The sequence below is a fragment of the Ranitomeya variabilis genome, chromosome 5 (assembly GCF_051348905.1).
Source record: "Ranitomeya variabilis isolate aRanVar5 chromosome 5, aRanVar5.hap1, whole genome shotgun sequence".
NCBI lineage: Eukaryota > Metazoa > Chordata > Amphibia > Anura > Dendrobatidae > Ranitomeya > Ranitomeya variabilis.
The window spans coordinates 369,121,972-369,149,466 of record NC_135236.1 but is presented as its reverse complement, the minus strand read 5'-3'; the positions used below and the strand labels follow the sequence as shown (position 1 = coordinate 369,149,466).

At 42.8% G+C, this 27,495-nt stretch overlaps 1 protein-coding gene across 2 annotated transcripts in view; it reads right to left on the bottom strand.

Annotated features, from left to right (window-relative positions):
* The window catches only part of GRM8 (glutamate metabotropic receptor 8), a 1,957,382-nt gene that overhangs the window by 485,626 nt on the left and 1,444,261 nt on the right, over positions 1-27,495 (bottom strand). The window lies entirely within an intron of this gene.

Sequence of the window (27,495 nt, the reverse complement as noted above, 5' to 3'; positions counted from 1 at the left end):
ACACAGCTCAGCACAGTATCACACAGGAGAGGATTAGATACACGGGCCAGCAGACAGTATCACACAATATAGGATTAGATACATGGGTCAGCAGACAGAAGATAAATATGAAGGGGGCACCACGGATTATATAATGGGATCACCCTGACCTCCAAAACAGTACATCAAAAAACAACAAAGAAAAAGACGAAGGTCATATGAATGGGGATCACCACACATTGGATTTAGCAAAAAGTAGAAACAATTTTATTATGCTGCAAAAACACATGAAACAAGCAATACAGAAAACAGACAGTTCAAAACAATTAAAAAAGCAACACACTTGTTCCTTAGAACCATGGCCCTTAATAAGGCCTGCACCTGCGCTAGGGCAAATAGGGCAATGTCACATAGCATGAATACCTATATGGACACCACTGTCATGCCTGTATGAGGGAGAACATTAGTCTGCACTTATGGCAGAACCCTCTGGTGTATACGGTGCTTATGATACAGGGTCAGAGGATTGTCTCTCATAGTGATCACCGGGTATACTTTATTGTGGGCCTATTTCATTGCATTACTAAGTGTATGTACAGTGGTGTCCATATAGGTATTCATGCTATGTGACATTGCCCTATTTGCCCTAGCGCAGGTGCAGGCCTTATTAAGGGCCATGGTTCTAAGGAACAAGTGTGTTGCTTTTTTAATTGTTTTGAACTGTCTGTTTTCTGTATTGCTTGTTTCATGTGTTTTTGCAGCATAATAAAATTGTTTCTACTTTTTGCTAAATCCAATGTGTGGTGATCCCCATTCATATGACCTTCGTCTTTTTCTTTGTTGTTTTTTGATGGGTCAGCAGACAGTATCACACAGTATGGGATTAGATACATGTGTCAGCAGTCAGTGTCACACAGTATGGGAATAGATACATGGGTCAGCAGTCAGTATCACACAGTAAGGGATTAGATACATGGGTCAGCAGTCAGTATCACACAGTATGGGATTAGATACATGGGTCAGCAGTCAGTATCACACAGTATAGAATTAGATACACGGTCTGATGTCCTGATGAGGAGCTGCAGTGAGAGGCAGGGTCGGAGCAGCACTGAGAGCCTCCCCCTACCCCTCTCTGTTACCTCTGCAGCTCCTGATAGAGGACATCAGACCGCAGCACTTCAGCCTCTCTAGTGATTCTAGAGATTACAGTCAGCTCACCCGCAGCATAGAAGAGGACAGGGAATGGCAGCTGCTGACAGTGTGAATGGGAAGACTGATGGAGCTGCCCCTCCAACAGCACAGCTCTCACGTGGAGCTCACAGACACTCCAGAAAGATGGCGCCGATCTCCCTCTGCTGTGATGTGGACGGCTCAGGGGTCATGGTCAAATCACAGCAGGGACTTGGAGCAGCTCAATGTAAAGTATAGGGTCGGCATCTGACCGCAGTCTCCTATGCCCAGGGCTGTCGTATTTGTAGAGTGTAAGTGTCGTGCTGGGACTCTTACACTCCTGCAAAGCAAAATGGTGGCACCCAGTGGCTTAAAAACTAATTAATAATAAAAAAGACATTAAAGTAAAAAAAAATAATTTTGTACTTAAAATAATTGTTTATATAAACAATAATTTTTAATAAAAAAAAATTGTGCCACCTTCCCTTTAATGATTTGCTTGAGTATCCCAGTGCATGCTGGGAGACTCAAACAAAGCAGCATCAGAGCAGGGGGCAGAGGCTGCAGTCGCTGTCACAGACCTTGCCCCCTCCCTGAAATGAAGCTTCACCAGTAATGCTCATTTCAGGAGCAGTGCTGTCCCTGCTGCCTCCTCTGTGTGCGTTTTGATGTCTGCTTATATGAATAGTAATAAGCCAGCAGCAGAGCGGTGTCATTATACCTGGCGGTGCAGGAGTCTAGCAAGTGAAGTCACTGCTCTCTGCCTCCTATTTTGACACCGCTCTGTTCGGGGTTTATTTCAGGGAGAGAAAAGCCCCTGAAATGAAGGTCACTGATGATGCTTCGTTTCAGGGACCTTAGCCTCTGCCCTCTGATAGTGCTTCATTTGAATATCCCATCATGCACTGGGACACACAAAGCAATCATCATCAAATAGAAACTAAGTGAAAAAATGCAATTGCAGTTAGATAGTGGAGTTAGGGAATTTTTAAAGCAAGTATATTTGAAAATAGCTTACATTATAGCATAAAAAATAGTTTAGCAAGAAAAATATATTGGATCTATATATATGACCCTCTGACGAAGGCAGAAGCCGAAACGCGCATCAGGGTGGATGCCACACGGCTGAAGGAGCTACATTTATGTAAGTTTACTACTGACTACAATTTTATTGCATATGTCCCATACCACGAGGTGACTTACCATATATGGACTTATGATGAGATGAATAACTCTTTATGCTTCTTGCATCTTACATTAAAATTTACTATTGTTCAGCACATTGAGGTGTGCACTGGCACTTTACCTTCCTCTCTTCTCATTATGAGACTTATCACTTTGTTACTTGAGTTAGGATGTATATATTTTTATAGGATCATACATAAACTATGTTGGTTGTTGTTCTCCTTCACACATTGTGATATATTCTGTGTGTGCGTCCCTGTTTTTATTCTGGTTTTAGTATTTTTGTGCTGACACCCCTGTTGCTGCTAGTTTTCTAATAAAATTATCTGTACTTATATACTACACATTGTATCAGGACTTTTTTGATCGGTCTTTCTTTCCCTTCCCTATTACATTATAGCATCAAATAGATAGTGAGTTAGGAGCAAAATGACTTTGCCTTCGGATCACCTCTTTAATGCCTCTGTATGTAATATAATAGAGAAATTCATGAGGCATACATAGGTACAATGCTCTTATTACTACTTAGATATAGTATATATTAATCTGTTAAAAATACAGAGATCTCATTTATTTAATAATGGAACTCTCTGGAATTACAAAAAGGCAACCCCTTAAGCCCCAAGGGTGGTTTGCACGTTAATGACCGGGCCAATTTTTACAATTCTGACCACTGTCCATTTATGAGGTTATAACTCTGGAATGCTTCAACGGTGATTCTGCCACTGTTTTCTCGGGACATATTGGGCTTCATGATAGTGGTAAAACTTCTTTGATATTACCTGCGTTTATTTGTGAAAAAAATGGAAATTTGGCGAAAATTTTTAAAATTTCACAATTTTCCAACTTTGAATTTTTATGCCCATAAATCACAGAGATATGTCACACAAAATACTTAATAATATTCACCAAAACTAACGCCCATAACGCTGGTTTAGACAATAGAAATTTTATTATTAGCAAATGTATAACAGTACAATAAAAACACAGACGAATAAAAAGGAATCAAGTACAGGAAAAGACCGGCGGGTATGGCTACAAAGTGGCATAATTTATATCAAATGCATAACGGGACTGAATAATTAATGCTACACAACAGTTAAACACATCATAAGTAATTTATATATAGTATATCATTTCAAACTGCAGGCAGTAGTGATTGAGCATCACATAATAAATATAAAGTGCATTACCATAATATAAGTAGTCTAACTACACTCTCTAATACAAAAACCATAAGTAGGAGAGTGCCAGAACACAACTGCCCGCAGTACTTAGCATATATCACAGAAAAAACCCATATGTAAAGTATAACAAGTGCTTACCCAATAGAAGCCAGGAGCCAGGGACCCACCACACCCGACGCGCGTTTCACTATGGAAAGCTTCGTCCAGGGGTTGTGCTCTGGTACTCTCCTACTTATGGTTTTTGCATTACAGAATGTAGTTAGACTACTTATATTATGGTAATGCACTTTATATTTATTATGTGACGCTCAATAGCTAATGCCTGCAGTTTGAATTGATATACTATATATAAATTACTTATGATGTGTATAACTGTTGTGTAGCATTAATTATTCAGTCCTGTTATGCATTTGATATAAATTATGCTACTTTGTAGCCATACCCGCCAGTCTTTTCCTCTACTTGATTCCTTTTTATTCGTCTGTGTTTTTATTATACTGTTATACATTTGCTAATAATACAATTTCTATTATCTAAACCAGAGTTATGGGCGTTAGTTTTGGTGAATATTTGTAGAATTTGCCTTATGTTGGTGTTTATTATTAAGTTCACTTATTGGTGTTGAAAATACTTAATAAGTAACATTTACCACATGTCTACTTTACATCAGCACAATTTTGGAACCAACATTTTTTTTGTTAGGGAGTTATAAGGGTTAAAAGTTGACCAGCAATTTCTAATTTTTACAACACCATTTTTTTAGGGACCACATCACATTTGAAGTCATTTTGAGGGGTCTATATGATAGAAAATAACCAAGTGTGACAACATTCTAAAAACTGCACCCCTCAAGGTGCTCAAAACCACACTTCAGGTGTTTCACATGAATTTTTGGAATGTTTAAAAAAATGAACATTTAACTTTTTTTCACAAAAAATTATTTCAGCTCCAATTTGTTTTATTTTACCAAGAGTAACAGGAGAAAATGGATGCCAAAAGTTGTTGTACAATTTGTCCTGAGTTCGCCGATACCCCATATGTGGGGGTAAACCACTGTTTGAGCGCATGGCAGAACTTGGAAGGGAAGGAGTGCCATTTGATTTTTCAATGCAAAATTGACTGGAATTGAGATGGGACGCCATGTTGCGTTTGGAGAGCTGTCATGAATCCCCAATGGCTAGGGATAGCACAGGACAAGCAAAGTACAAATAAATAACGGACGAGCTCTAGGGTGATGGAACCTGGGCTGACCGCTGCCCTACGCCTGACAAACGCAACTAGAGATAGCCAGGGAGCGTGCCTACGTTGGTTCTAGACGCCACGCACCAGCCAAAGAGCTAACTAGTACTGCAGAGAAAATAAGACCTCACTTGCCTCCAGAGGAATGAACCCCAAAAGATATAGTTGCCCCCTCACATGTATTGACGGTGAAATGAGAGGAAGGCACACACATAGAGATGATATATATAGCTTTAGCAAATTGAGGCCCGCTGTAAACTAGAAAGCAGAAAGATACAAAAGGGGACTGAGCGGTCAGCAAAAAACCCTAATCAAAAAAACCATCCTGAGATTACAAGAACCCATGTGCCAACTCATGGCACATGGGGAGAACCTCAGTCCACTAGAGCTACCAGCTAGCATAGAGACATAATAAGCAAGCTGGACAAAAAACCAAACAACTGAAAATCAGCACTTAGCTTATCCTGAAAGATCTGGGAGCAGGTAGGCAGGAACCAAACAGAGCACATCTGAATACATTGATAGCCGGCAAGGGAATGACAGAAAGGCCAGGTAAAATAGGAAACACCCAGCCTCTGATGGACAGGTGGAAACCAAAGGCCGCAACCCACCAAAGTCACCCATTACCAGCAGCAACCACCAGAGGGAGCCCACAAACAGAATCCACAACAGTACCCCCCCCTTGAGGAGGGGTCACCGAACCCTCACGAGAACCCCCAGGGCGATCAGGGTGAGCTCTATGGAAGGCGCGGACCAAATCAGTCGCATGAACATCGGAGGCGACCACCCAGGAATTATCCTCCTGACCATAACCCTTCCACTTAACTAAATACTGGAGTTTGCATCTGGAAACATGAGAATCCAAGATCTTCTCAACAACATACTCCAATTCTCCCTCCACCAGCACCGGAGCAGGAGGCTCAACCGAAGGAACAACGGGCACCTCATACCTCCGCAACAACGACCGATGGAACACATTATGAATAGCAAACGATGCTGGGAGATCCAAACGAAAAGATACAGGGTTAAGAATCTCTGAGATCCTATAAGGACCGATGAACCGAGGCTTGAACTTAGGAGAAGAGACCTTCATAGGGACAAAACGAGAAGACAACCACACCAAATCCCCAACAAGAAGTCGGGGACCCACGCGGCGACGGCGATTAGCAAACTGCTGAGTCTTCTCCTGAGATAACTTCAAATTGTCCACCACCTGATTCCAAATCTGATGTAGCCTGTCCACCACCACGTCCACTCCAGGACAATCCGAAGACTCCACCTGACCAGAGGAAAAACGAGGATGAAACCCCGAATTACAAAAAAAAGGAGAGACCAACGTGGCAGAACTAGCCCGATTATTAAGAGCAAATTCGGCCAGTGGCAAAAAAGCAACCCAGTCATCTTGATCAGCAGAAACAAAACACCTCAAATAAGTTTCCAAGGTCTGATTAGTTCGCTCCATCTGGCCATTCGTCTGAGGATGGAATGCAGATGAAAAAGACAAATCAATGCCCATCGTGGCACAAAACGTCCGCCAAAATCTAGACACAAACTGGGATCCCCTGTCAGAAACGATATTCTCCGGAATCCCATGCAAACGAACCACGTTCTGAAAAAATAAAGGGACCAACTCAGAGGAGGAGGGCAACTTAGGCAAGGGCACCAAATGAACCATCTTAGAAAAGCGGTCACACACAACCCAGATAACGGACATTTTCTGTGAAACCGGGAGATCAGAAATAAAATCCATGGAAATGTGCGTCCAAGGCCTCTTCGGGATGGGCAAGGATAACAACAACCCACTGGCCCGAGAACAGCAAGGCTTAGCTCGAGCACACACTTCACAAGACTGCACAAAGGTACGCACATCCCTAGACAAGGAAGGCCACCAAAAAGACCTGGCCACCAAGTCTCTAGTACCAAATATTCCAGGATGACCAGCCAACACAGAAGAGTGGACCTCGGAGATGACTCTACTGGTCCAATCATCCGGGACAAACAGTCTTTCTGGTGGACAATGATCCGGTTTATCCACCTGAAACTCCTGCAATGCACGTCGCAAGTCTGGGGATACGGCGGACAATATTACCCCATCCCTAAGGATACCAGTAGGCCCAGAGTCTCCAGGAGAGTCAGGCACAAAACTCCTGGAAAGAGCATCTGCCTTCACATTCTTTGAACCTGGCAGGTATGAAACCACGAAATTGAAAAGAGAAAAAAACAACGACCAACGAGCCTGTCTAGGATTCAAACGCCTGGCAGACTCAAGGTAAATGAGATTCTTGTGATCAGTCAAGACCACCACACGATGTTTAGCACCCTCAAGCCAATGACGCCACTCCTCAAATGCCCACTTCATGGCCAAAAGCTCCCGATTACCCACATCATAATTGCGCTCGGCGGGCGAGAATTTTCTAGAGAAGAATGCACATGGCTTCATCACCGAGCCATTAGAACTTCTCTGTGACAAAACCGCCCCCGCTCCAATCTCGGAAGCATCAACCTCAACCTGAAAGGGAAGTGAAACATCTGGTTGACACAACACATGAGCAGAAGAAAACCGGCGCTTAAGTTCCTGAAAGGCCTCCACAGCCGCAGGAGACCAATCAGCAACATCAGCACCCTTTTTAGTCAAATCAGTCAAAGGTTTAACAATACTGGAAAAATTAGCAATGAACCGACGATAAAAATTAGCAAACCCCAAGAACTTCTGAAGGCTCTTAACAGATGTAGGTTGTGTCCAGTCACAAATAGCCTGAACCTTGACGGGATCCATCTCAATAGTAGAAGGAGAAAAAATGTACCCCAAAAAAGAAATCTTCTGGACTCCGAAGAGACACTTTGAGCCCTTCACAAACAGAGAATTGGCCCGCAGAACCTGAAACACCTTCCTGACCTGTAGAACATGAGACTCCCAGTCATCAGAAAACACCAAAATATCATCCAAATACACAATCATAAACTTATCCAGATATTCACGGAAAATATTGTGCATAAAGGACTGAAAGACTGACGGAGCATTGGAGAGTCCAAAAGGCATTACCAAATACTCAAAATGGCCCTCAGGCGTATTAAATGCGGTTTTCCACTCATCACCCTGTTTTATCCGCACCAGATTATACGCACCGCGAAGATCTATCTTAGTGAACCACCTAGCCCCCTTCATGCGAGCAAACAAATCAGTTAATAATGGCAATGGATACTGATATTTGACTGTAATCTTATTCAGAAGGCGATAATCTATACAAGGCCTCAGGGAACCATCTTTTTTTGCCACGAAAAAAAAACCTGCTCCCAGAGGGGACGAAGATGGACGAATATGTCCCTTTTCCAAGGACTCCTTAATATAATTCCGCATAGCAGTATGCTCTGGCAGTGACAGATTAAATAAACGACCCTTAGGGAACTTACTGCGAGGAATCAATTCTATAGCACAGTCACACTCTCTATGAGGAGGGAGCGAATTGAGCTTAGGCTCCTCAAAAACATCCCTATAGTCAGACAAAAACGCAGGGATCTCAGAAGGAGTAGATGAAGCGATTGAAATCGGAGGTGCATCACCATGAACCCCCTGACATCCCCAGCTTAACACAGACATTGTTTTCCAGTCCAGGACAGGATTATGAGTTTGTAACCATGGCAGACCAAGCACTAGTACATCATGTAAATTATACAGTACAAGGAAGCGAATCACCTCCTGATGAACGGGAGTCATGCACATGGTCACTTGTGTCCAGTACTGCGGTTTATTCATAGCCAATGGTGTAGAGTCAATTCCCTTCAGAGGAATAGGAACTTCCAGAGGCTCCAGACTAAAACCGCAGCGTTTAGCAAATGACCAATCCATAAGACTCAGGGCAGCGCCCGAATCCACATAGGCATCGACGGAAATGGAAGACAGTGAAAAAATCAGAGTCACAGACAAAATGAACTTAGGCTGCAGAGTACCAATGGCAAAAGATTTATCAACCCTTTTTGTGCGTTTAGAGCATGCTGATATAACATGAGCTGAATCACCACAATAAAAACACAATCCATTTTTCCGCCTATAATTTTGCCGTTCACTTCTGGACTGAATTCTATCACATTGCATAGTCTCAGGTGCCTGTTCAGAAGACACCGCCAACTGGTGCACGGGTTTGCGCTCCCGTAAACGCCGATCAATCTGAATGGCCATAGCCATAGACTCATTCAGACCTGTAGGCGTAGGGAACCCCACCATAATATCCTTAATGGCCTCAGAAAGACCATTTCTGAAGTTCGCAGCCAGGGCGCACTCATTCCACTGAGTAAGCACCGACCATTTCCGAAATTTTTGACAATATATTTCCGCTTCATCATGCCCCTGAGAGAGGGCTAATAAAGCCTTTTCAGCCTGAATCTCCAGGTTAGGTTCCTCATAGAGCAATCCCAATGCCAGAAAAAACGCATCCACACTGAGCAATGCAGGATCCCCTGGTGCCAATGCAAATGCCCAATTCTGAGGGTCGCCCCGCAGGAAAGATATTACAATCTTGACCTGTTGAGCAGGGTCTCCAGAGGAGCGAGATTTTAAAGAAAGAAACAATTTACAATTGTTCCTGAAATTCAGGAAGGTAGATCTATCTCCAGAAAAGAACTCTGGAATAGGAATTCTAGGTTCAGACATGGGAGTGTGAACAACAAAATCCTGTATGTTTTGAACTTTTGCCGCGAGATTACTCAGGCTGGAAGCCAAACTCTGGACATCCATGTTAAACAGCTAAGATCAGAGCCATTCAAGGGTTAAGAGGAGGTAAGAAGCAGCTAGACAGCAATTAAGGGCTAGGCAGCAAAACTCTGAAGGGAAAAAAAAAAAAAAAATTTCCCTTAAACACTTCTATTTCTCCTGCTTCAGCCCAAAATATTAACACTTTGTGGGCCGGCTATACTGTCATGAATCCCCAATGGCTAGGGATAGCACAGGACAAGCAAAGTACAAATAAATAACGGACGAGCTCTAGGGTGATGGAACCTGGGCTGACCGCTGCCCTACGCCTGACAAACGCAACTAGAGATAGCCAGGGAGCGTGCCTACGTTGGTTCTAGACGCCACGCACCAGCCAAAGAGCTAACTAGTACTGCAGAGAAAATAAGACCTCACTTGCCTCCAGAGAAATGAACCCCAAAAGATATAGTTGCCCCCTCACATGTATTGACGGTGAAATGAGAGGAAGGCACACACATAGAGATGATATATATAGCTTTAGCAAATTGAGGCCCGCTGTAAACTAGAAAGCAGAAAGATACAAAAGGGGACTGAGCGGTCAGCAAAAAACCCTAATCAAAAAAACCATCCTGAGATTACAAGAACCCATGTGCCAACTCATGGCACATGGGGAGAACCTCAGTCCACTAGAGCTACCAGCTAGCATAGAGACATAATAAGCAAGCTGGACAAAAAACCAAACAACTGAAAATCAGCACTTAGCTTATCCTGAAAGATCTGGGAGCAGGTAGGCAGGAACCAAACAGAGCACATCTGAATACATTGATAGCCGGCAAGGGAATGACAGAAAGGCCAGGTAAAATAGGAAACACCCAGCCTCTGATGGACAGGTGGAAACCAAAGGCCGCAACCCACCAAAGTCACCCAGTACCAGCAGCAACCACCAGAGGGAGCCCACAAACAGAATCCACAACAGAGAGCCACCGACAGGGCCAGACTGGCCCCAGAAGGGCCGGACTGGCCCCAGAAGGGCCCGTGGCAGTAGTGGGCTGCTCGAATGTGCTGCAGTCTGCACACTCCCCCGCTGTCGGCACACTCCCAGCCCCGCATTCAACTGTACCGGCATCATAGACACCGGTACAGTTGAATGCAATGATGGAGGAGAGAGCGTCTGCTGTCGCTCCCTCTCCCATCATTCCCCGCTCTGCCTGCCGCTGACACTGCGGGTGCGTGGTAACATCATATCATCGCGCACCTGCTGTGTGACCGGGCAGACAGACATTCTATGGGGACTGGCTGCATTACATTCTATGGGGACTGGCTGCATTACGTTCTATGGGGACTGGCTGCATTACATTCTATGGGGCTGGCTGCATTACTTTCTATGGGGGCTGGCTGCATTACATTCTATGGGGGCTGGGCTGCATTACATTCTATGGGGCTGGGCTGCATTACATTGTATGGTGGCTGTGCTGCATTACATTCTATGGGGACTGGCTGCATTACATTCTATGGGGCTGTGCTGCATTACATTCTATGGGGACTGGCTGCATTACATTCTATGGGTGCTGTGCTGTATTACATTCTATGGGTGCTGGCTGTATTACATTCTATGGGGGCTGTGCTGTAGTACATTCTATGGGGCTGGCTGTATTACACTCTATGGGGGCTGGCTGTATTACATTTTATGGGGGCTGTGCTGTATTACATTCTATGGGGCTGGCTGTATTACACTCTATGGGGGCTGGCTGTATTACATTCTATGGGGACTGAGCTGTAATGCTGGATACAGTGGTAATTATATGTTATATAGTAGTGTTACACTCCCCTCACTTCTTGTAACCTACAAGTGTACAAAGATATTATACAGTCACCATGTGACAAGTGGGCCTGTGTAACTTCAAATGCCAGGGCTGAATTTTAGTCCCAGTCTGGCCCTGGCCACTGATGTGCCTAAACATTGAAACCCCCGCAAGTGACACCATTTTGGAAAGTAGACCCCCTAAAGAACTTATCTAGATGTGTGGTTGGCACTTTGACCCACCAAGTGCTTCACAGAAGTTTATAATGTAGAGCTGTAAAAATAAAAAATAGTATTTTTTCACAAAAATGAAATTTGGCCCCCGATTTTTTATTTTCCCAAGGGTACCAGAAGAAATTGCACCCCAAAATTTATTGTGCAAATTGTCCTGAGTACGCTGATACCCTACATGTGGGGGTAAACCACTGTTTGGGCGCATGGCAGAGCTCGGAAGGGAAGGAGCGCCGTTTGATTTTTCAATGCAAAATTGACTGGAATTGAGATGGGACACCATGTTGCGTTTGTAGAGCTCCTGATGTGCCTAAACATTGAAACCCCCCACAAGTGACACCATTTTGGAAAGTAGACCCCCTAAGGAACTTATCTAGATGTTTTGTGAGAGCTTTGAACCCCCAAGTGTTTCACCACAGTTTATAACGCAGAGCCATGAAAATAAAAATTCTTTTTTTTTCCACAAAAATTATTTTTTAGCCCCCAGTTTTGTATTTTTCCAAGGGTAACTGGAGAAATTGGATGCAAAATCTTGTTGTCCAATTTTTCCTGCGTACGCGGATACCCTACATGTGGGGGGGAACCACCGTTTTGGAGCATGGCAGAGCTTGGAAGGGAAAGAGCGCCATTTGGAATGCAGACTTAGATGGATTGGTCTGCAGGCGTCACATTGCATTTGCAGAGCCCCTGATGTACCTAAACAGTAGAAACCCCCCACAAGTGACCCCATATTGGAAACTAGACCCACAAGGAAGTTATATAGATGTGTTGAGAGAACTTTGAACCCCCAAGTGTTTCACTACAGTTTATAATGCAGAGCCGTGAAGATAAAAAAATCATTTTTTTCCCACAAAAAATTTTTTTTAGCCCCCCAATTTTTTTATTTTCCCAAGGGTAACAAGAGAAATTGGACCCCAAAAGTTGTTTTCCAATTTTTCCGGAGTATACTGATACCCCATATGTTGGGGCTATCCCCTGTTTGGGCGCACGGGAGAGCTCAGAAGGGAAGGAGCACTGTTTTACTTTTTCAACTCAGAATTGGCTGGAATTGAGATCGGATGCCTTGTTGCATTTGGAGAGCCCCGATGTGCCTAAACAATGGAAACCCCCAATTGTAACTGAAACTCTAACCCAAACACACCCCTAACCCTAATCCCAACCCTAACCACACCCCTAACTCCAACACACCCCAACCCTAACTCTAACTTTAGCCCCAGCCTTAGCCCTAACTTTAGCCCCAACCCTAACTGTAGCCCTAACCCTAGCCCCAACCCTAACCCCAACCCTAACCCTAGCCCTAACCCCAATGGGAAAATGGAAATAAATACATTTTTTAAAATTTTATTATTTGTCCCTAACTAAGGGGGTTATGAAGGAGGGTTTGATTTACTTTTATAGCCTTTTTTTAGCGGATTTTTATGATTGGCAGCTGTCACACACTAAAAGACGCTTTTTATTGCAAAAAATAGTTTTTGCATCTCCACATTTTGAGAGCTATAATTTTTCCATATTTTGGTCCACAGAGTCATGTGAGGTCTTGTTTTTTGCGGGATGAGTTAACATTTTTATTGGTAACCTTTTCGGGCACATGACTTTTTTGTTCGCTTTTTTTCCGATTTTTATGAGGCAGAATGACCAAAAACTAGCTATTCATGAATTTCTTTTGTGGGGGGGCGTTTATACCATTCCATGTTTGGCAAAATTGATAAAGCAGTCTTATTCTTTGGGTCAGTACGATTACCGCGATACCTCATTTATATCATTTTTTATGTTTTACGATAAAAACTATTTTATAGAATAATTATTTTGGCATCGCTTTATTCTGAGGACTATAACTATTTTATTTTTTCACTGATGATGCTGTATAGTGGCTCGTTTTTTTCAGGACAAGATGATGTTTTCAGCAGTATGATGGTTATTTATATCTAGCTTTTTGATCGCTTGTTATTTCACTTTTTGTTCGGCTGTATGATAATAAAGCGTTGTTTTTTGCCTTTTTTTATGGTGTTCACTGAAGGGGTTAACTAGTGGGACAGTTTTATAGGTTGGGTCATTATGTATGTGGCGATACTAAATATGTGTACTTTTATTGCTTTTTTAAAATTTAGATAAAGAAATGTATTTATGGGAACTATATATATATATTTTTTCTTTATTTAGGAATTATTTTTTTTTTTTTTACACATCTAAATATTTTTTTTTTACATTATCACATTGTCCCAGGGGGACATCACTATATAGTGACAGATCACTGATCTGACACTTTGCAGAGCACTGTGTCAGATCAGTGATCTGATGTGCACTGCTCCTGGTTTACCAGCGCCTGCTCTGAGCAGGCACTTGTAAACCACCTCCCTGCAGGACCCGGAAGTAGCCTCACGGCCATTTTGGATCCGGGGCCTGCAGGGAGGAAATGCTCAGTACAAGGTGAGCACATCCCCTTGTACCGAGGGTCTTAGGGAATACCGCAGGGAGCCCCTTCCCTGCACGATGCTTCCCTATGTCCCCGGAACACTGCAATCACGTTTGATCACAGTGTGCTGGGGGTGGTCCGAGACCACTCCTGGCACATAGTGCCGGATGTCAGCTGCGATAGTCAGCTGACACCCGGCCGTGATCGGCCGCGCTCCCCCCGAGAGTGCGGCCAGTTGCATATAACGTACTATCCCGTCACTGAGAATTAAGTTCCAGGTCACCTCGATGGGATAGTACGTAATATGGGATTAAGGGGTTAAAGGACAGGTCCCTCATTCAGCCTCCAGGATGTGGAGGATGACTATAAATCGTCCACATCACTCTACAGCTCAATCTGACACTTGACCATCACATTTTGTGTTCAATTTATAGCTTGAGTACCACCAACAAGACACTTAATGCTGTCACCCCTTACCAAAAGGGCAGTATGTCCAAGTGCCATGCACACAATGTATTCACTTCGCACAAGCCATATACTGGGCACATATACAAACTACCACTTATTAATTATGGAGACATTTAGCTTCTTTAGGGAAACAAGGCAATTCTTCTAAAGTTGTAAGCTTTAATAAATAAAAGATTCAGTGCTTAATATACAAAAATAAGGAAATAATGGGCATACCTAAAAAGATCAAAAACAGTTATAAAAGCAAAAGAGTGAAAAAGAAGGAAGGTACTAAACTTAATAGTCCTCTTTAGTAAAGTCCTTTTCTGGTTAGTCTGGACTTTAAACCTTGAGTGAAAGATGTTAGAATCACATTATGTTACTCATTTGGGGCAGCAGCCATCTGCTTCCATTACATAGATCTCTTAAATACCATAATACCATATTGAGCCAATTTCTAAAGGTCTATTTTGGAATTGTTTTTGTGACACTGCATTACAATAGCAGATTTTGTTTTCCTGGAAGCTATTGCTATTCTAATACATGGTCAAGTATTTATAATTATAGCACAGAAGAAGGAAGCTTGCACTGCAAATTCACTTGAAAAGATATATTCTGCAGCCAAGAAGTCAGAGAGGCAGCTCATCGTAAACTGTTAACTGGATGTTAGGTTCAGAATTGCTCACTTGCTCATTTCTCAGCAATAAGTGAAAACATCATTTCACAACAATTAGCCTTTCTGAATGCCTAAGGTTTTCTGCGATCATCTCTCTAATTTTAAACTCTGGCATTCCAGTTCATAGCACACAGCACTCCAGATGCTTAGCTGACAAACAGTTTTGCAAGTTTACTATATAAAATCCAATTAATCACCTAAAACATTTTGACATTGGCTGCAACATGACGCCTTGCATGACCTCAAGCATTTCCTTGGACAAACAAAAAAGATCTTGGGAAAATATCAGACTAAATTGTACCTATTTTGTAATTGCTGACCTTGAATTATTATTTTGACATGCATTATTTTGACAGCATTTGTATAACTGATAAAAGTAAAATAGAAAGCTTACGTATCCCTATTATGTATTCAAGCGACCATATGAGAAGCAATTAAGTTGACATAGCATGTGTATATGTACTCCTAAACATTATAATTGCAACACAAAGAAGAAAAAGTTGTGGAATTATGAAAATCACAGGGTCATTAGACAGGTTAATGATATTCAAGTTGTGCAAAAAGGAAAGTAAATATTCAAAACATTTTGATTTATTCAGTATTGAGTATGAGCACCCTGCACAGAAATATTAGGTTATTTATGGTGCGAGTAATGTTCTACCATGCTGAATGCACTTGCAAGCAGCTCCTTTTGCAATTGCCAACCAAAGACGTTGCATATGTGCTTGATCCAAGTCCAGAGACCCCGCAGGCCATGGAGGCATGTTTTGGTCACACAAGCAGCTCACAGTAGCATAAGTACCATGCAGCTTTGCATTGTTGTGTTGAAACATGGCTCCTATGATACTTTCAAGTTCCCTTGTGATGGCTTCTTCATGGCATTACACACATGGTCTACAGACCAATCTCTAGATATATGTATAAATACCAGTAGCGCTTCAAACCAGGTGTGTCCTGCAGCGAGTATAGGTACAGTACCACGTCTGTACCAAGTGGGAATGAAAATTAAAAATATTTTATGTTACTCGTGCTGGAAATAGATAAAAAATCCACTTGGAGGACCAAAAATAGATAAAGTATACTAACTAGTTAACGTAATAAACAATAAGAACTAATGGGACGTGTCTGATGTCTATTTGAATCTATTACAATAGCAGTCTGAGGTACTTTAGCTGAGCAGGGGAAGATGCGTGCACGGCAAATACCTGATGTAGATGTATTGCTGGTATAATGTCTCTAGTCCTTCAGACGATCTTTTGCACCTTGTTGCAACCTCAGTAGATCTTGAGCGATGCCTTCTGAGGAGGCATCAGCCAATTCTGCGTTGAAAAAGTAAAACAGTGCTCCTTCCCTTCCGAGCTCTCCCGTGCGCCCAAACAGGGGTTTACCCCAACATATGGGGTATCAGCGTACTCGGGACAAATTTGTCAACAACTTTTGTGGTCCAAGTTCTCTTGTTATCCTTGAGAAATTAAAAATTTGGGGGGCTAAAAATCATTTTTTTGGGAAAAAATATTTTTTATTTTCACGGCTCTGCGCTGTAAACTGTAGTGAAACACTTGGGGGTTCAAAGTTCTCACAACACATCTAGATAAGTTCCTTGGGAGGTCTAGCTTCCAATATGGGGTCACTTGTGCAGGGTTTCTACTGTTTGGGTACATCAGGTGCTCTACAAATGCAACGTGACGCCTGCAGACCAATCCATCTAAGTCTACATTCCAAATGGTGCTCCTTCCCTTCTGAGCTCTGCCATGCGCCCAAACAGTGGTTTCCCCCCACATATAGGGCATCAGCGTACTCAAGACAAATTTGACAACTTTTGTGGTCCAATTTATCCTGTTACCCATGGGAAAATACAAAACTGGGGGCTAAAAAATAATTTTTATTTTCACGACTCTGCGTTATAAACTGTAGTGAAACACTTGGGGGTTCAAAGCTCTCAAAACACATCTAGATAAGTTCCTTAGGGGGTCTACTTTCCAAAATGGTGTCACTTGTGGGGGGTTTTAATGTTTAGGCACATCAGGGGCTCTCCAAACGCAACATGGTGTCCCATCTCAATTCCAGTCAATTTTGCATTGAAAAGTCAAACGGCGCTCCTTCCCTTCCGAGCTCTGCCATGCGCCCAAACAGTCATTTACCCCCACATATGGGGTATCAGCGTACTCAGGACAAATTGCACAACAACTTTTGGGGTCCAATTTCTTCTCTTACCCTTGGGAAAATAAAAAATTGGGGGCAAAAATATCATTTTTGTGAAAAAATATGATTTTTTATTTTTACGGCTCTGCATTATAAGCTTCTGTGAAGCACTTGTTGGGTCAAAGTGCTCACCACACATCTAGATAAGTTCCTTAAGGGGTCTACTTTCCAAAATGGTGTACTTGTGGGCGGTTCAATGTTTAGGCACATCAGGGGCTCTCCAAACGCAACATGGCGTCCCATCTCAATTCCAGTCAATTTTGCATTGAAAAGTCAAATGGCGCTCCATCCCTTCCGAGCTCTGCCATGCGCCCAAACAATGGATTACACACACATATGGGGTATCAGCATACTCAGGACAAATTGCACAACAATTTTTGGGGTCCAATTTCTTATCTTACCCTTGGGAAAATAAAAAATTGGGGGCAAAAATATCATTTTTGTGAAAAAATATGATTTTTTATTTTATGGCTCTGCATTATAAACTTATGTGAAGCACTTGTTGGGTCAAAGTGCTCACCACACATCTAGATAAGTTCCTTAGGGGGTCTAAATTCCAAAATGGTGTCACTTGTGGGGGGTTTCAATGTTTAGGCACATCAGGGGCTCTCCAATCGCAACATGGCGTCCCATCCCAATTCCAGTCAATTTTGCATTGAAAAGTAAAATGGCGCTCCTTTCCTTCCGAGCTCTGCCATGCTCCCAAACAGTGGTTTACCCCCACATATGGGGTATCAGCGTACTCAGGACAAATTGTACAACATTTGGGGTCCATTTTCTCCTGTTACCCTTGGCAAAATAAAACAAATTGGAGCTGAAATAAATTTTGTGTGAAAAAAAGTTAAATGTTCACTTTTATTTAAACATTCCAAAAATTCCTGTGAAACACCTGAAGGGTTAATAAACTTCTTGAATGTGGTTTTGAGCACCTTGAGGGGTGCAGTTTTTAGAATGGTGTCACACTTGGGTATTTTCTATCATATAGACCCCTCAAAATGACTTCAAATGACATGTGGTCCCTAAAAAAAATGGTGTTGTAAAAATGAGAAATTGCTGGTCAACTTTTAACCCTTATAACTCCCTAACAAAAAAAAATGTTGGTTCTAAAATTGTGCTGATGTAAAGTAGACATGTGGGAAATGTTACCTATTAAGTATTTTGCATGACATATCTCTTTGTTTTAAGGGCATAAACATTCAAAGTTGGAAAATTGCGAAATTTTCAAAATTTTCACCAAATTTCCATTTTTTTCACAAATAAATGCAAGTTATATCAAATAAATTTTACCACTATCATAAAGTACAATATATCTCGAGAAAACAGAATTAAGGGGTTAATATTCTTCATTTAACCATACTTACCATACTTCAGCACCTGCAAAAAACGTAAAATAATAAACCGTATACTACCTGTCCGCCGTAGTCCAGTTAATAACGAGTGTCCCACAATGATCTTCCCTATAGAACAGTGACATCGGGTGATGTCACTGCTCTATAGGAACCCCAGTGACACACTGACAGGAGACAATGGCTCCTGCAGTGCATCACTGAGGTTACTATAGTTCAAAGTTTCACTTTATGGCAATTGCTGCATGAGAAAATGTCTCACCCAGCAATGCCATAAGTGAGACTAGGGACTATTTTTTTACAGCGGTGGAGGAATACCTTCCTCCCGTCATTGTGTTCCTGGAGCCCTTAGAGAGCGGTCGCAACAGCTGTTGCTGCCATTCTCCACGTGAGATTCTGGATTTCTGCGCACAGGGAGTATATTGGTTGTTTGTTTTTTTCATATTTTTTACAGATTAACACTGGCTTTGGGCATCAATATGACAAGTAATGGTGAGTATGTAATCTATGTTTAATGTACTGTATGTCTATATGTATGTACTGTGAGAATGTACTGTATGTAGTATGTATGTAGTATGTAGTATGTATGTATGTAGTATGTATGTATGTATGTAGTATGTATGTATGTATGTAGTATGTATGTATGTAGTATGTATTTAGTATGTACTATGTATGTAGTATGTATGTATGCTGTATGTAGTATGTATGTATGTATGGAGTATGTATGTAGTATGTTGTATGTAAGTATGTAGTGCGTATGTATGTAGTGTGTATGTAGTATGCAGCATGTATGTAGTATGTATGTATGTAGTATGTAGTATGTATGTAGTATGTATGTAGTATGTATGTATGTATGGAGTATGTATGGAGTATGTATGGAGTATTTTTTTTCATTCAGCACATTAGCTGGATGATGGGACTACTACTGTCCCATCATTGGCCAATGTGTCAATCACTGTCAGTGTAGCAGGCATCGTCCGATGGGACTTGTAGTCCCATCGGACGATGCCTGCACACACGCAGAGAGCCCCAGCACACACACAGAGGCACGGCAGCCCGCACAGAGGCACAGCAGCCCGCACAGAGGCATGGCAGCCTGCACAGAGGCACGGCAGCCCGCACAGAGGCACGGCACACATGTACAGAGCCCTGGCACACACGCACAGAGCCCCGGCACACAAGCACAGAGCCCCACGGTCACGCACAGACACCACCCGCACACACACGCAGTCTCCGCCCATGCACCACCCACACACCACCCACACTCCATTATAGTGCATAATTGCACTATAGGAACTTCTGATTCTGATTTCCGATATCGCAAAAATATTGGAACTCGGTGTCGGAATTCCAGTACAGCGAATATTGGTCGATACCCGATATTTGCAGTATCGGAATGCTCCACACTACAGACCACATCTCAGTACCAATGCTTTCTGGCTGATGTTTTGGTCACTTTTGAATGTTGATTGTGCTTTCACACTCGTGGTAGCATGAGACGGACTCATGCTACCAAGTGGCTCATGTAGTGCAGCTCATCCAGGATGGCACATCAATGCGAACTGTGTCTGTCAGCGTAGTGTCCAGAGGCTGGAGGCGTTACCAGGACACAGGCCAGTACACCAGTAGATGTGGAGGGGGCTGTAGGAGGGCAAAAACCCAGCAGCAGGACCGCTAACTCAACCTTTGTGCAAGGAGGAACAGGAGGAGCACTGCCAGAGTCCTGCAAAATGACCTCCATTAGGCCACAAATGTGCATGTGTCTGCACAAAGGGTTAGAAACCGACTCCATGAGGATGGTCTGAGTGCCCAACGTCCACAGATGGGGGTTGTGCTCACAGCCCAACACCGTGCAGGGTGCTTGGCATTTGCCACAGAACACCAGGATTGGCAAATTCACCACTGGTGCCCTGTGCTCTTCAAAGATGAAAGCAGGTTCACACTAAGCACACGTGACAGATGAGTCTGGAGATGCCGTGGAGAGCAATCTGCCTGCAACCTTCTTCAGCATGAGCGGTTTGGCAGTGGGTCAGTAATGGTGTGGGGTGGTATTTCTTCGGTGGGCCGCACAGCCCTTCATATGCTCGCCAGAGGTAGCCTGACTGCCATTAGGTACTGAGATGAGATCCTCAGAATCCTTGTGAGACCATATGCTGGTGAGGTTGGCCCTGGGTTCCTCCTAATGCAGGACAATGCCAGACCTCATGTGACTGGAGTGTGTCAGCAGTTCCTGCAAGATGAAGGCATTGAAGCTATGGACTGTCTCGCCCATTCCCCAGACCTGAATCCGATCGAAAACATCTGGAACATCATGTCTTGCACCATCTGCCACCGGATGCTTTAGTCCAGGTCTGGGAGGAGATCCCTCAGGAGACCATCCGCCACCTCATCAGGAGCATGACCAGGTGTTGTACACTACTGAGCATCATTTCCTTGTCTTGAGGCATTACCACTGAAGTTGGATCAGCCTGTAACTTAATTTTCCACTTTGATTTTGAGCATCATTCCAACTCTAGACCTCTCCGTGGGATATTAGTTGTGATTTACATTGATAATTTTTAGGTTTTATTGTTCTCAACACATTCCACTATGTAATCAATCCATACACACATAGAGAGACACAACTGCAGTGATTATTACCTTACTCTTAGTGGTCTGTGAAATCATTCTCAGTATAACTCTTATCTTTCCTATGAACAGCGCTCTCTAAGCGATTGTAAATTATGTATATTTACTTGATCTTTCACTGTTGAGGCTTAATCACTTTGTGTAAGATTAATCTATTCCATAGGGTCTAATGATATAGGCATCTAATGATATTTTTTCCATAGAGTCTAGTTGCTTTTGTCCCCAACAGATGTTAGGCAATTCATAGTAAGAAATAAATTGTTTTACATTGAATCCTCCTAAACAGATCCTATGGCATAATGGCATGGAGCAAATTTAAATTATGTTTTAGACAGCTGCAAGATACCAATTCCCAAATATACTAGATAATGTATTACACTTAATACTAGAAAGGCTTCTTTTCATTTTATTGCATACTTTGCATAAAGAACAGCAGAAACCTATGATTAATAACATGAAAGCCACATTATAGCAAATATTGCAGTGGATGTGTGGTGATCCAAAGAATACATGTTGCTTAAATGGTTTCTGGCATTCTCTTTTCTCTAATATGGAATTGAGATTTTGCAATTCCTAAAAATATTATTTAAATTGGGTACAGCAGAGAGTTAGTGTCCCTTGCTATTTATTAAACTTAAAGTTAATTTATTCATTACTTCTAATCTTCAATAAGATATTGGCATTTTGAACACGCAGCATATTTAACAGCTGACCATTGCTGTGATACTGAGTTTAGATGTGATTAGTGTTGAGCGATACCTTCCGATATCCAGAAGTATCAGTATCGGATTGGATCGGCCGATATCCAAAAAATATCAGATATCACCGATACCGATACCCAATACCAATGCAAGTCAATGGGACACAAATATCGGAATGTAAATAAGCACTTTCTGTCCTTTTACATCCTGTTCCAGAGGGGGGAAGAGTGTGGGCGGTGCGTTGGCGGACACTGTGCGTGTCTGTGTGTGCGGGCAGGGTCTGTGCGGGCCTGCCGGGGATCTGTATGGGCCTCTCAGGGGTCTATGTGGGCTGCCCATACATACATACATACAATACATTCATACATTACATACAATACATATATACAGACATACAGTACATATAACACAGATTACATACTCACCATTACTTGTCATTTTGATTCCCGAAGCCAGTGTCATCTGTTAAAAAGATTTAAATAAATAACAAACAACCAATATACTCCCTGTCCGCAGAAATCCACGAGTGTCCCACGTTTTTTTATGCAGTTTTTGGTGCAGTTTTTGATGCAGGTTTTTGGTCCGGTTTTTGATGCAGTTTTTGATGCAGATTTTTGGTGCGGTTTTTGATGCTATTTTTTATGCAGTTTTTGATGCAGGTTTTTTGGTGCAGTTTTTGATGCAGTTTTTGGTGCAGTTTTTGGTGCAGTTTTTGATGCAGGTTTTTGGTGCGGTTTTTGATGCAGGTTTTGGGCAGGTTTTAGGTGCAGTTTTTGATGCAGATTTTGGTGCAGTTTTTGATGCAGGTTTTTGGTATGGTTTTTGATGCAGTTTTCGGTGCAGTTTTTGATGCAGGTTTTTGGTGCGGTTTTTGATGCAGTGTAATAATTATAGGGGATAACTCAGGAGACTCTTTGCGTGGAACAAGACAACTACAGGACACAGTTTTATAAGTGGTAAAGTCTATATTATTACACGGTGATTCAAACAGGTGCAGAGAGAAACTCAAGTCCACAACACTTGGTGCAAATATCAGATGCAGCTCAGCAGTCTATAGGAAACTTCAGAGGAAAATGCAATCACGCAGAAAGTCTATGAAACACAATTATTCTTGAGGATACTTGACATGAATAAGTCCTTGCTTAGTCCAAAACACAGATAGATATGCTTATAAGGCAGTTCAAACAATATCTTAGCTCAACCAGGGAGGTCTGGGTAACAGTCTCAGGTTCTTGCAAAGCAGCAACAGCTTACATGTCCAGCAAATGCAGATGGAAGTAAACACAAGCAGCAGATGAAGGAGGATTACTGGAACTGGTGTATGCAGCAGGAACTCAGAGCAGAGTAGCAGGATAACCCCACAGGTTCACAGGAGTAGGTATATAGCCAGGGAGTCACCAGAGGTCAGGAGCTGGATGCAAGGCAGAATACTCTAGCACAGACTGAAGGCTGGGGTGGAGTTTTATAGCAGGAAGACACAGTGCACATGAGACCAAAGACACCATCTTGGAAAAGGGCAGTAATGCACAAAAAGGTAATAAAAAATGTTCAGGGTCCTGACATTACTCCCTCCTTAGAAGAGGTCTCAGGACGATCCTGGACCTGGTTTCTCAGGGAATCTCTGATGAAAATGAGAAATCTTCTGTTGTGCATTGATGTTTTCCACAGGTTCCCAAGAGTCTTCCTCAGGGGGATATCCCTGCCATCTTATCAGATATTGGAGCCGATTCCTGCGAATCCTGGAATCAACAATTTGCTCCACCACAAATTGTTCTTGCCCATCAATCACCACAGGCTGCGGAGGTGGCACAACACATCCCTGGAAGGTATTAGGAGTTACAGGCTTTAGTAAAGATACATGAAAAACTGGGTGTACCTTCATAGTCCTAGGCAGCTTCAGTCGGCAGGCCACAGAGCTCACAATACCGTTGATCTTGAAAGGACCAATGAATTTCTGTCCAAGTTTTTGTGAAGGAATGTTTAACTTCAGATTCTTAGTTGCTAACCACACGGAATCTCCTTCCTTGAACATGGGTGCAGGTTTACGGAATCTATCAGCCAATCTCTTATAACATTCTTGAGCTGTGGTCAGGGATTCCTTCAGAACCTCCATATTTTGCCTCATCGCAGTCAGCCTTTCCTCCACTGCCGGAACCGGAGACTTAATTGGAGACCTAGGTAAGATAAACAGATGATAACCCAGATTGGCAAAGAAAGGTGTAAATTTAGTGGAGGCGCTCTGAGAATTGTTATATGAAAATTCGGCTGACAGTAGCAACTCCAACCAATCATCCTGGAGATGGCTGACATAGCATCTTAGATATTGTTCCAGCATCTGGTTGGTACGCTCAGTCTGACCATTTGTCTGGGGATGATAAGCGGAAGAGAGACAGACATTAATATTAAGTGCAGAGCAAAACCCCTTCCAGAATCTTGAAGTGAACTGCACTCCATGGTCAGAGATGATCTCATCCGGAACCCTATGCAACCGAAAGACATTCTGTATAACCAAATTCACCGTATCTTTAGCTGAGGGGAGGCAGGTGCACGGAACAAAATGAGCAGCTTTAGTCAGGCGATCAACTACCACCATGATTGTATTCATGCCCCCCCCGATGTAGGCAGCTCCACAATAAAGTCCATTGATATAGACCCCCAAGGGTGGGACGGAACAGGTAATGGTTGTAGAAGACATGTAGGTGCCACATGAGGAGTCTTGTAACGAGCACATACATCGCAAGAGAGAACATAGTCCTTGGTATCCTTCAGGCAAGTTGGCCACCAGAAGAATCGGCTCAGGAACTCTTGTGTCTTCTGTACCCCCCCTGTGACCAGCCAACTTGGAGTCATGTACCAACTTGAGCATCTGCAGACGGACGACCTCAGGGATGTAGATATGTCGATCTCTGAACCACATGCCACCCTTAAAGACAAGATTAATATCCACAGGTGGGTTGGCCAGAAATACATCACCGTCATAGGCCTCCCTGCACTCCTTCCACAAGTCCTGATCATGGATAACTCAGATGAAATTGGCATCAGATAGAATGGTCTTGGACGGGGCTCCAGGTACGGAATCCGCAGCATGGATTCGGGATAAAGCATCAGCCTTCCCATTACGAGAACCTGGACAGTACGAGATAACAAAGTTAAATTGATTTAAAAATAAGTTCCAACGAGCCTGACGAGGAGAAAGACATCTAGAGGACCTAAGGAACTCTAAATTGCGATGGTCAGTTAGCACTATGATCTCTTGTGCAGCTCCTTGCAGATGATGCCTCCATTCTTTGAAAGCCGCAATAATAGCCAGCAATTCCTTGTCTCCCACGTCGTAATTCTTCTCTGCTGAGGTTAGTCTACGGGAAAAGAAAGCACAAGGATTTAGCAGACCCTTCTCTCCAGTTCTTTGGGAGAGAATAGCCCCCAAAGCATTATCAGAAACGTCCACCTCCACAATGAAAGAAAGTGTTGGGTCTGGGTGTATCAACAGCGGTGCTGATGTGAAACAGATCTTAAGTCGATCAAACGCTTCTTGAGCCTGTGGTTACCACTTAAAGGGCTTTTCCTTCTTTGTCAAGGAAGTAATGGGACGGACAATATCAGAAAAATTTCGAATGAAGCGTCTGTAGAAATTTGCAAATCCAATAAAGCGTTGGACCTCTTTAATGTTCTTGGGTACTGGCCAGTCGAGGATAGCCTGAATATTACCAGATTCCATGTTCAGTCCCTGAGGAGAGATGATATAACCTAAGAACTGTATCTCAGAATGATGGAACTCGCATTTCACCGGCTTAATATACAGATGGTTCTCTTTCAGACGTCTTAAAACAGTTTTGACATGTTCTTCATGTTCCTGTAGAGAGTCAGAAAAGATTAGTATATCGTCCAAATAGATCACTACAAACTGGTCCAACAAATCTCTGAAAATGTCATTAGCAAGGTGTTGAAACATTGCAGGGGTGTTACAAAGCCCGAAGGGCATCACAAGAGATTCAAAGTGTCCATACCGGCATTTGAATGCTGTCTTCCACTCATCCCCTGGATGAATATGCACCAAATTATAAGCCCCATGAAGATCCAGTTTAGAGAACACCTTAGCAAGGTAGACTCTTTCCAGTAATTTGGGAATCAGATGCAAAGGGTAACGGTTTCGTACGGTTAACTTATTGAGTTCCAAATAGTCAACACAGGGTCTCAGGGTCCCATCCTTCTTCTTTACATAAAAGATAGGTGCCCCTGCTGGTGAGGAAGAAGGACGTATGAAGCCTTTGGCCAGATTTTCATCAATATACTCCTTTAAGGCTTGAAGCTCAGGTGCCGCCAAAGGGTATACGTTACCAAAAGGAATAGCTGCCCCAGGAAGCAGCTCAATGGGACAGTCATAATGCCTGTGTGGAGGAAGCTGATCTGCATTCTTCTTGTCACAGATGTCAGAGAACTCTTTATATGCTGGAGGTAAAGAAAATACCTGTACATGTGGTTCCGTAGCCGTGGACTCAGGGACAGCTTCTGTTAACACTGAGTTGCTCCTTGTTGGAAAGATAATCTCCTTGGTCTCCCAGTTGATAATTGGGTTCTGAGAACGCAACCAAGGAATGCCTAAAATCACAGGAAAATGAGAAGAAATTAGCAAGAAAGAAAGTTGCTCCTGATGATTAGGCTCCAACAAAATTTCAAGGGGTACGGTCTCCTGATCCACAGGCCCAGAGATTAAAGGTGACCCATCCACTGTTTCCATGGTAATTGGAGAGGCTCTTTGCTGAATTTTAATACCATGTTCCTTGGCAAATGTGATATCCATGAAATTGCCACCTGCACCAGAGTCAATCATAGCTGCACTGGAAATCCACTGTCCTGAACACAGGATCTTAATAGGGAGAGAACAGTGAGAGTTCTTTTCCTTAAGCTCCTTGGGGGGTGAAGTCACAAAAAGTGAATGGAATACAGCGTTTAAAGGCAGGCTACATTCAGAGATGTCAGATTCATCATCACAGTTGTCATACTCCCCTACTGCTGCTAGCACCTTGTTAGGCCGTCTAGGACACTTAGGACAATTGATTAAGAAGTGGTCAGACTGGCCGCAGTAGAAACATAGACTTTCACGAAGGCGATGCTCCCGGCGCTCATTGATCTCATGCCTCTGAACGGAATCAATTTGCATGGACACCTCCTCCACCTCCAGAGATGTTTTACCTGCAGGCTCTTTGGAAGGAAGGGAAAAGTTAGAAATACGGTTATATGCGGCAAACTTCTCCTGCCTATGCTCAGTAAGGCGAATGTCAATGCGCACACAATGCTGTGTAAATGTCTCTAGCTATTGTGGTGACTCAGAGTGAGCTAGTTCATCTTTTACAATACTAGACAGACTCCTTTTAAAAATAGGCAATTGTGCATAACTGTCCCGATTGGTATCTACCGCTAATCTCCTGAATTCAGTAGCATACTCAATAACAGAACGTTTTGCCTGGTGTATAGACAATAAAGCAGATTCAGCAGTTGCACAGTGATTAGGATCATCAAACATTAATGCCATAGCAGCCAAGAAATCATCCAAGTTATTTAACCGTGGGTCACGAGACTCAATCATCGGATTCGCCCAGGCG